Raw genomic sequence first — 10,616 nt, forward strand, 5'->3', positions numbered from 1 at the left:
ACTCCCAATCAGCTGTAATCATGTCACGCTGTGGTTTGTAACATCTCTCTATCATTGGACACACTGCAGGTCACAATCTAATTCACCTGCCCATGCTCCAGCCTGCAGCTTAAAGGCCGTTTTCCCTTTGGGTCAAATTCCGAGGTGGACTCACTCGGCCTTTGTTTCTGTCTCAGTCAGGTGAAGTCTCCGCTCGTGTTTACGTTCTTACTGATGAGCCAATATCTTCATTTAAAATTTTCATTGTTGTTTTTGATTCCCTCCAATGACCCTATCTTTCCCTGTCTCTGTTACCTCCTCAAGATCTACAATCCTCCAGTGGCAGAAAGTGGGACTAGTGTAGATTTAATGTAGCTGTGGCAGTGGGCAGAAGTGCTTCTTCTGTACAGTGTGATTCTATGAAAGATTTCCTCTAATTCTGACCTCTCAAACATTTTCCGTTGAATCAATTTAACAACCTAGGCTAAAAACTCAGGAAAGTAATTCCCTCCCTAAATCTCTTTGTTTATCCTTCAAGACAATTTGTAAAATTTATGATATTGGCCAAATGTTGGGCATTTGAAAGACCCCTCTTGAGACTTAGTTTCTTGCTTAGTTTGATTATGTTCCTTTGAGGCACCTTGGGAGGATTGATGATGTATGAGGTACTATATGAATGCACATTGTCGTTGTCAGTGCATTGCAGTGTGAGTACAAAACGGTTGGAGGTGGTGTCTATGAAAGGAGATTTTAACTGAGACTCTGCTAGTGGATGTCAGAGATTGGGTGTGAATATTTTGAAAAAGAACACTCTGGCTAATATTCACTGAAAAACTGACACTGCTGAAGCAGAATATCTGATCATTGTCACATTGCTGTCTATTGCTGTTTCAGAATTGGTTGCTATGTTTCCAGTGATTATAGATCACTTTTGTCCCATTAGACTTATACCATTGTAGGACATTCTTAGATTATGAAGGGATTGATATAAATGCAAGATTTTCTTTTGATATATGTACATGTAAAGGTCATTTTCGCTATTATTTTGAAAGTCACACAACACCAGGTTATAGTCCAAAAGTTTTATTTGAAATCACAGGCTTTCAGAGTGCCACTGTTTTGTCACCAGGTGACGAAAGCTTGTGATTTCAAATAAACCTGATTTTATCTACCCTGGTCCAACGCCGACACCTCCACATCAGTATTATTTTGGACTGCGGACTAAAAATGAGAAAAGATACTGATTTAAACCAAGGAGGCTCTGCAACAGCAGTCAGTAATTTATAGTGAAGACATGTTTATGGGAGCACATTGTAAGTTGTGTGTGGAAAGTTTCTTTTTCCAGGAACAGAAAGGGCAATGCCAAATAAAACAGTAACAGTGTGTTTCAAGACTATGGAACAACTGCCTGGCAACAGCATTTTGATTGGTTCTTGAGCAGCTGATCATACCCTGCTTGTGGAAAATATAACAGAAGCTTCCTATGTGTGGCCATCAATGCCTCTCTCACTCCCGGGTGGGAAAGTCACAGGATATCCTCTGGTAGCTGTTGCTGCTCATCATGATCTTGCAAACTGTTCTCTCTGTAACTGGACTGTTGAAAGGGAAAAGGGCAGAGGGGGTTGGGGGATGGGTAAAAACGACCTTCCGAGTCTCTGGAAAGTGAATCCTCAACCAGTGAATGCAAACAGCCTCGTTTCATGAACAAAGAACCGGAAGAAAACGGAAGGCGGACAAGGGTGGGGATGGAAAAATGTCTTTGGTGGTCATCATCCTCCGACACTTCTGTCATCCACAATCCGACCCCACCACACAAGACATTTTCGCATCCCCACCCTTGAGAAACCAATCTCTCCATGACTCCCTTGTCCACTCCACAATCCCCTCCAACCCCACCACACCCGGCACCTTCCCCTGCAACCACAGGAAGTGCTACACTTGTCCCCACACCTCCTCCCTCACCCCGATCCCAGGGCCTAAGATGACTTTCCATATTAAGCAGAGGTTCACCTGCACATCTGCCAATGTGATATACTGCATCCACTGTACCCGGTGTTGCTTCCTTGACATTGGGGAAACCAAGCGGAGGCTTGGGGACCGCTTTGCAGACGCCTCCGCTCGGTTCGCAATAAACAACTGCACCTCCCATTTGCGAACCATTTTAACTCCCCATCCCATTCCTTAGACGACATGTCCATCATGGGCCTCCTGCAGTGCCACAATGATGCCACCCGAAGGTTGCAGGAACAGCAACTCATATTCCGCTTGGGAAGCCTGTAGCCCAATGGTATCAATGTGAACTTCACAAGCTTCAAAATCTTCCCTTACCCCACCGCATCCCAAAACCAGCTCAGCTCTTCCCCTCCCCCCACTGCATCCCAAAACCAGCCCAACCTGTCTCTGCCTCCCTAACCTGTTTGTTCTCTCACCTATCCCCTCCTCCCACCTCAAGCCGCACCTCTATTTCCTACCTACCACCTCATCCTGCCCCCCCCGACCTGTCCGTCCTCACTGGACTGACCTATCCCCTCCCTACCTCCCCACCTATACTCTCCTCTCCACCTACCTTCTCCTCTATCCATCTTCGGTCCGCCTCCCCCTCTCTCCCTATTTATTTCAGAACCCTCTCCCCATCCCCCTCTCTGATGAAGGGTCCAGGCCCGAAACGTCAGCTTTTGTGCTTCTGAGATGCTGCTTGGCCTGCTGTGTTCATCCAGCTCCACACTTTGTTACCTTAGTCCCTTGTTTCATCCTGAATATCCACATCTATTTGTGTTTATCTGTTTGTAAGAGGAAGGGGAACTTGAAAGGGGGTAGAGTTTCAGTGAAACAGCTTCAACAACAGAGAATCTAAGCACCTCCCCTTGACATTCAATATTGTTACTATCACTGAATCCCCCACTATCAACATCCTGGGGGTTACCAATGACTGGGAACTCAACTGGATAAACCATTAACATATAATGGCTTCAGGAGAATTTTAGAGGCGAGGAATCCCGCAGCAAATAACTTATTTCCTGAGACCCCAAAGTGTGTCGGCTATCTACAAGGTACAAGTCAAGAGTCTGATGGAATATTCCCGATTTGCCTGGATGACAGCAACTCCGACAACACTCAGCATAACATTTAAGCAATGGGTAATCATCATTACATACACGTACAGGCGCCGACTGAAACATTAACTGCCACAATCCAGCAGATAGCAGCCTGTCATTTCTATTACAGTACTCAGTGATTCTGCTCTCCTCAGCACCCAACTGCATTTTCAGCCATTAATGTTTGTGTTAAACTGAGAGCTCTCCATGTGGAAGATAGGCAAATAGCTCTTTGTAGGTTACGTGGAACAGTCCCCCTTCCGCACCTACACAGGCCCCAAACCCCACCTCTTCCTCCGGTACATTGATGACTGTATCGGCGCCGCCTCTTGCTTCCCAGAGGAGCTCGAACAGTTCATCCACTTCACCAACACCTTCCACCCCAACCTTCAGTTCACCTGGGCCATCTCCATCACATCCCTCACCTTCCTGGACCTCTCAGTCTCCATCTCAGGCAACCAGCTTGTAACTGATGTCCATTTCAAGCCCACCGACTCCCACAGCTACCTAGAATACACCTCCTCCCACCCACCCTCCTGCAAAAATTCTATCCCCTATTCCCAATTCCTCCGCCTCCGCCGCATCTGCTCCCACGACAAGACATTCCACTCCCGCACATCCCAGATGTCCAAGTTCTTCAAGGACCGCAACTTTCCCCCCACAGTGATCGAGAATGCCCTCGACCGCGTCTCCCGTATTTCCCGCCACACGTCCCTCACACCCCGCCCCCGCCACAACCGCCCAAAGAGGATCCCCCTCGTTCTCACACACCACCCCACCAACCTCCGGACACAACGCATCATCCTCCACACTTCCGCCATCTACAATCCGACCCCACCACCCAAGGCATTTTTCCATCCCCACCCCTGTCGGCTTTCCGGAGAGACCACTCTCTCCGTGACTGCCTTATTCGCTCCACACTGCCCTCCAACCCCACCACACCCGGCACCTTCCCCTGCAACCGCAGGAAATGCTACACTTGTCTCCACACCTCCTCCCTCACCCCTATCCCAGGCCCCAAGATGACATTCCACATTAAGCAGAGGTTCACCTGCACATCTGCCAATGTGGTATACTGCATCCACTGTACCCGGTGTGGCTTCCTCTACATTGGGGAAACCAAGCGGAGGCTTGGAGACCGCTTTGCAGAACACCTCCGCTCGGTTCGCAATAAACAACTGCACCTCCCAGTCGCAAACCATTTCCACTCCCCCTCCCATTCTTTAGATGACATGTCCATCATGGGCCTCCTGCACTGCCACAATGATGCCACCCGAAGGTTGCAGGAACAGCAACTCATATTCCACCTGGGAACCCTGCAGCCTAATGGTATCAATGTGGACTTCACCAGTTTCAAAATCTCCCCTTCCCCAACTGCATCCCTAAACCAGCCCAGTTCGTCCCCTCCCCCCACTGCACCACACAACCAGCCCAGCTCTTCCCCTCCACCCACTGCATCCCAAAACCAGTCCAACCTGTCTCCGCCTCCCTAACCTGTTCTTCCTCTCACCCATCCCTTCCTCCCACCCCAAGCCGCACCCCCATCTACCTACTAACCTCATCCCACCTCCTTGACCTGTCCGTCTTCCCTGGACTGACCTATCCCCTCCCTACCTCCCCACCTATACTCTCTCCACCTATCTTCTTTTCTCTCCATCTTCGGTCCGCCTCCCCTTCTCTCCCTATTTATTCCAGAACCCTCACCCCATCCCCCTCTCTGATGAAGGGTCTAGGCCCGAAACATCAGCTTTTGTGCTCCTGAGATGCTGCTTGGCCTTCTGTGTTCATCCAGCCTCACATTTTGTTGTCTTGGATTCTCCAGCATCTGCAGTTCCCATTATCTCAAATAGCTCTAGCTGCCTGCTGACAGCTACCCTGTTACCAGCTCTGGGCCCTGCTCCATTCTATTCCGCCATGTTCTCTCTTTCACTCCTACTCAAGTGTAAAGCAGGTTGAATTCTTCCCATTCCAAATGCAGGAAAATCTTCACAAAGTTTAGTTTTAACAAATCCTGTGTTTGTTGCCTAATCCTAATTGCCCTTGAACTGAGTGCCTTGTTTAAGAACTTAGAGAGTGATCAAGTTTCAAGCATATTGCTGTGGGCATGTAGCCACAAGTAGGTCAGGCCAGGGAAGGATGACAGATTTCCTTCCTTAAAGAACACTGATAAATCAGATTAGAATCGACAATAGTTTCACCATGGGGATGAGTTTTATATTCTAAATTTCATTTTAATCACTAACACTTTTGAGTAAGTGTATATGTGCATGAGCATGTGTGTGTGTGTGTGTGTGTGTGTGTGTGTGTGTGTGTGTGTGTGTGTGTGTGTGCGCGTGTGCGAGAGACTGTTTTTAGTGTGTGTTGGTGTATGGGTGTGATTATGTGTGTATGTGTTGTGTGTCTGTGTGTGAATCAGTGTGAGAGTTCACGTGATTGTATGTATGCTTGTGTGTGTGTGTGTGTTTATATTTATGTGTTTGAATGGGTGTGTGTCTGCCTACATGTGTCTGTTTGTATGTGTATTTGTGAGCATTATGTTTGCCTCTGTGTGGCTGTGTGTGCGTCTATGTATATGTGTTTGTATGTATTTGTGTGTGTGTGTGTGTGTGTGTGTGTGTGTGTGTGTGTGTGTGTGCGCGCGCGCGTGTGTGTGTGTATTGTGTGCGTGCGCGCGCGCGTGTGTGTGTTGTGTGTGTTGTGTGCGTGCACGCGCGCGCGTGTGTGTGTGTGTGTGTGTGTGTGTGTGTGTGTGTGTGTGTGTGTGTGCACGTCTGAGAGAGTGGCAGAGTGGGAATGAGAGTGGGGGAGTGGGGTTGGTAGCCATGTCCACTATGTGAAGTCCCAATGGTGCACTGTGACTTGCTGGTGGCCCAGGAGATGGAGTGGTAAAAGTAACTCAGACAGAGGACAATGATAATATACAAGAAAATACACTGAATATATCCTCATTTATTGAACTTCAAGATGGACCTGATGAAAGGTGTAAACCTGAAATGTTGACTTTCCTGCTCCTCTGATGTGGCATGACCAATTGTGTTCCTCCAGCTCCAAATTGTATTGCTTTATTGAACTTCAAGTTTGTTAACAGTTATTCATGGGATGTGGGCATTGCTGGCTGGCCAACATTTATTGCCCATCCCTAGCTGCCCTTGAGAAGTTGGTGGTGAGATGCCTTCTTGAAACATTGCAGTCCACATGCTATGGGTTGACCCAAAGTGCCCTCCGGGAGGGAATTCCAGGATTTTGGCCTAGTGACACTGAGGGAAAGTGACAAACCTGAGTTTGTTATCTAGACTAACACACTGCCACTGCCTCAGATGTACAGGCTAAGGAATTTGAACCAAGGAGCAACTTCCATCTCGGGTGAGTGTCAAATCTCATCCAGCATTATTTGGAGGAGGACAAAAGTTGTTCCCACCAGCCTTACCAAACTTTACCCCTCAATGAACATCATAAAAACAGATTTATTGGTCAATAGGCAGCTTGGGGAGTTTGTTCTGCACAAATTCTCCGCAGAGTTTGTTTGGATAATTGTAGGAAAATGCCAGGATACTAGGCAGCTAAAGGAAGTGATGGATCTTGGGGAGCTGGTCCAAAGATCCCTGAAGGTGGCAGGACTGTTTAATATGTTGTTAACTAGACATACGCGATGCTTGGCTCTTTTGCTCTTGGCACAGACTACAGGAGCAGGGAGGTATGTTGGAGCTATACAGGACTTTGGTCAGGCCACAGTTGGTGAATTGTATGCATTTCTGGTCATCACACTATAGGAAGGATGTGATTGTACCGGAAGGGAGTGCAGTGAAGATTCACCAGGCTGTTCCCTGGGAATAAAGCATTTAGCTGTGAAGCGAGGCTGGAATAGCTCCGGTTGTTTTCATTGGAACAGAGAATGTTTGGGGACCTGAGTGCGGTGTATAAGATTATGGGGCGTTGACAGGGAGGATAGAAAGCAGTTGTTCCTCCCAGTCTAGGGTTCAATAATGATTTTAATTTTAAGCGAAAGGCATGATGTTTTGAGGGGATTTAACAAAAAATGTTTTAACCCAGAGGCAGAAAACCTCAACATTTAAAAAGTATTTGGATGAGCACTTGAAATGTCAGAACAAACAAGGCTATTGGCCCAGTTTCAGCAAGTCTCCAACCCCTTATTATGAGTTAATTCAGAACTGTTCAGAGGTCTAGGCAGTGCCATGCAGTATTATTGCTGATTTATAAATGTTGATGCAGTTAGTGTGGAACACCAACGTCCTCTGGTGGTAGAATGCACCTTGAGTGTAACAGAAATGACAACCAGCACAACTGTCTTTGATTTTTTAAAAAAATCCCTTCAATGATTGCTCAGTCAGCAGGCCTGGGAAGAGGGGCCTTGGAAATGGCTCAGAATGATACAGAGCTGGAAGAAATTGCAGAGATTGATGAAATGAGGAATGGAGAACTGATAAGGGCCAACTTTCATTTATTGGTGTGGTCCCATGAGTCAGCTGTTAAATATTCAATGGTTTCTTTAACATTTTAAATATTCTGGAACACTGCAGCAATAACTCTAGTTTGTACGTGTGCAATAGCTTTATTTAACCTTTTAATCTTAATTGAAGGGGAAAGGAGGAGGAGAGCCCTGTCACAGCGAAGCTGGCGAGGATGGGAGCCTAGGTCCTGGCACGGGCTGGGGTGAAAGGACTATAAATCGAGCACTCTTTCCTTTCTTATCCTTACACTGGATTTTTATTTATTATTCTTTCAATTTTGTACCATATAATTAAGTGCCTATACCTAATGTTACGGAAGGGGAATAGGCAAACCCTTCTGATTGTTAAACCAAAACACAAGCCTCAATCTGTTGTGATGAGAGTCGGGGCTTCCCTCTAATAATTAGCCCCGAAACTTCCAGAGAAGCTCACCTTTTTCCTCATAATCTGTTAAAGGAGTGATTAAAAGAAAAAAGACTCATTTATGTCCACATTAAAATGACAGGAAACAATTTATTTGATTAACCCGAACATGGAACAAATTGACAGTATTAATAACAAACCACAAAGTTGGTGGAAAAGCTCAACAGGTCTGGCAGCATCTGCGAAGGAAAAATCAGAGTTTATGTTTTGGGTCTGGTGACCCTTCCTCAGTTCTGATGAATTCTGATTTTTTCTTCACAGATGCTGTCAGATCTGCTGAGCTTTTCCACCGACTTTGTTTTTGTTCCTGATTTGCAGCATCTGCAGCTCTTTCTGCTTCTACTAACAAACAAATTGATTCCCCCTCAGACTACTAACTATTTCCTAGCTGGTCTAAACTCTACTCGAATGCTGTTGAAATGAACACAAGTCCCTCTTCTATAAACTCAATTAATAAAACAACAATAAATTAAAACTTAATGTCTCAAAGTTTGCAAAGTCCATGTCTACTCTCCTTTACCTTCAATCTTCCTTCTGTTGCTCACATCACAACTGCCTTTCTTCTGATGATTCTGCTGTCTTGAATGTTTTTCTCTTTAATTTCTGCAGTGAGGACTTAGCTTAAATGCCGTGGTACCTTTGATGTGTCTTTTAAGAGAGCTCAATAATTTTATGTGAAAGCCAGGTTTGTTTCATAGATAACACAATGTGGAGCCTGAGGAACACAGCAAGTCAGGTAGCATCAGAGGAGCAGGAAAGTTGACGTTTCGGGTTGGGACATTCTTCAAAAATGGGGGAGGGAGAAGGGAGCTCAGAAATAAACAGAGGGAGGAGGGGTGGGTCTGGCGAAGGTAGGTGGGATGGTGGTAGTGAGTGCAGGTAGGCAGTGGTGGGGATTGGTCAGTGAGGTGGGATGAGCGGATAGATGGGAGAGAAGATGGGCAGGTCAGGAAGACGGGGATGAGAGGTAGGTGGGATGGTGATAGGTGAGTACAGGTAGGTGGTAGTGGGGATTGGTCATTGAGGTGGGAGGAGCGGTTACCTAGGAGAGAAGATGGGCAGGTTGTATCAGCTCAAGGAGGCAGGGATGAGAGGGAGGGCTGGTCATGGGATGATGTCGGGGTTGGGGAGATTTTGAAACTAGTAAAGTCCACATTGATATTGCAGGGTTCCTGAGCAAAATATGAGGTGCTGTTTCTGCAACCTTCAGACGGTGTCATTGTGACATTGGAGGAGGCCCAGGATGGACATGTCGCCCAGGGAGTGGGAGTGGGAGTTGAAGTGGTTCGTGACTGGGAGGTGCAGTTGTTTGTCATGAACAGAGTGCAGGTGCTCTACAAAGTGGTCTCAGAGCCTCCGTTTGGACTCACCGATGTAAAGGAGGCCACACTGGGAGCAGCGGATGCAGTAAACGACATTAGTGGATGGTGCAGGTGAACATCTGTCTAATGTGGAAGGCTTTTTTGGTTTCTTAGATGGAGGTGAGGGCCAGTGGTGTAGTGGGAGGTGTAGGGGCAGGTGTAGCACTTCCTGTGGTTGCAGGGGAAGATGCTGGGAGTGGTGGGGCTAGTGGAGAATTTGGAGCAGACGAGGGAGTCACGGAGAGACCGGCCCGTGTGGAAGGCAGATAGGGGTGGGGGGGCGGGGGGGTGCGGGTGGAAATATGTGCTTGGTTGTGGAGTCAGGTTGCAGGTGGCAGAAGTGACGGAGAATGATGCATTGAATCCAAAAGTTAACGGGGTGATACATGAGGACATCATGGATTCTGTCTTTGCTTTTGTTGTGGGAACGGGATGTGAGGGCAGAGGTGTGAGAAACTCAAGAGATGCGGTCGAGAGCATTTTCGACCACCAAAAGGGAGAGGTTGCGGTCCTGGAAATATGAGGACATCTGGGATGTTTGGAAGTGGAATGCCCCACCTTGGGAGCAGATGTGGCGGAGGTGGAGGAATGGGGAGTAATTGATTGCATTCTTGCAGGAAGGTGGGTGAGAGAAGGTGAAGTCTAGGTAGCTGTGGGAATTGGTGGGCTTGAAATAGGTGTCAGTTTCGAGTGGTCACCGGAGATGGACACAGAGAGGACCAGGAAGGAGAGAGACGTATCAGAGATGGTCCAGGCAAATTTGAGGTTGGGATGGAAGGTGTTAGTGAAGTTGATGAACTGTTCAAGCTCCTCGTGGGAGCACGAGGCAACGCCAATACTGTCATTGATGTAATGGAGGAAGTGGTGGGGAATATTACTATTTTATCTCTGACTCCAACATCAGCAGTTCTTACTATCTCTTTGTATCTCAAAAAGCAGGTTTACTTTCGTTGCAACTGATGTTTGCCTCTCCCCTCAGATGGCAATTGGCTCTCTCCCTTAATTTTCCAAACGCCCTCATCTTAATACCCATAATGCCATAATAGTATGTCTTACATAGGATTGGTTCAATGTTGTTAACACCACCAGATTTAAACTTGATAGGTTTTTAGTATCTAAGACCTTGGTTTAAATTGATCAGCCAAATTTGAAAAGATTTGTTGTCTTGGTTAAAAGAAGGGATGCTGCTTTACCTTTCAATATAAATGATTCGATTTTGAGCACTTTCTGTACTGGCACCGTCCAGCTGCTGCTCACTGACATACATTTTAACAATCTCTAAGCACAGA

Source organism: Stegostoma tigrinum, chromosome 9, assembly GCF_030684315.1.
Source record: "Stegostoma tigrinum isolate sSteTig4 chromosome 9, sSteTig4.hap1, whole genome shotgun sequence".
Classification (NCBI taxonomy): Eukaryota; Metazoa; Chordata; class Chondrichthyes; order Orectolobiformes; family Stegostomatidae; genus Stegostoma; species Stegostoma tigrinum.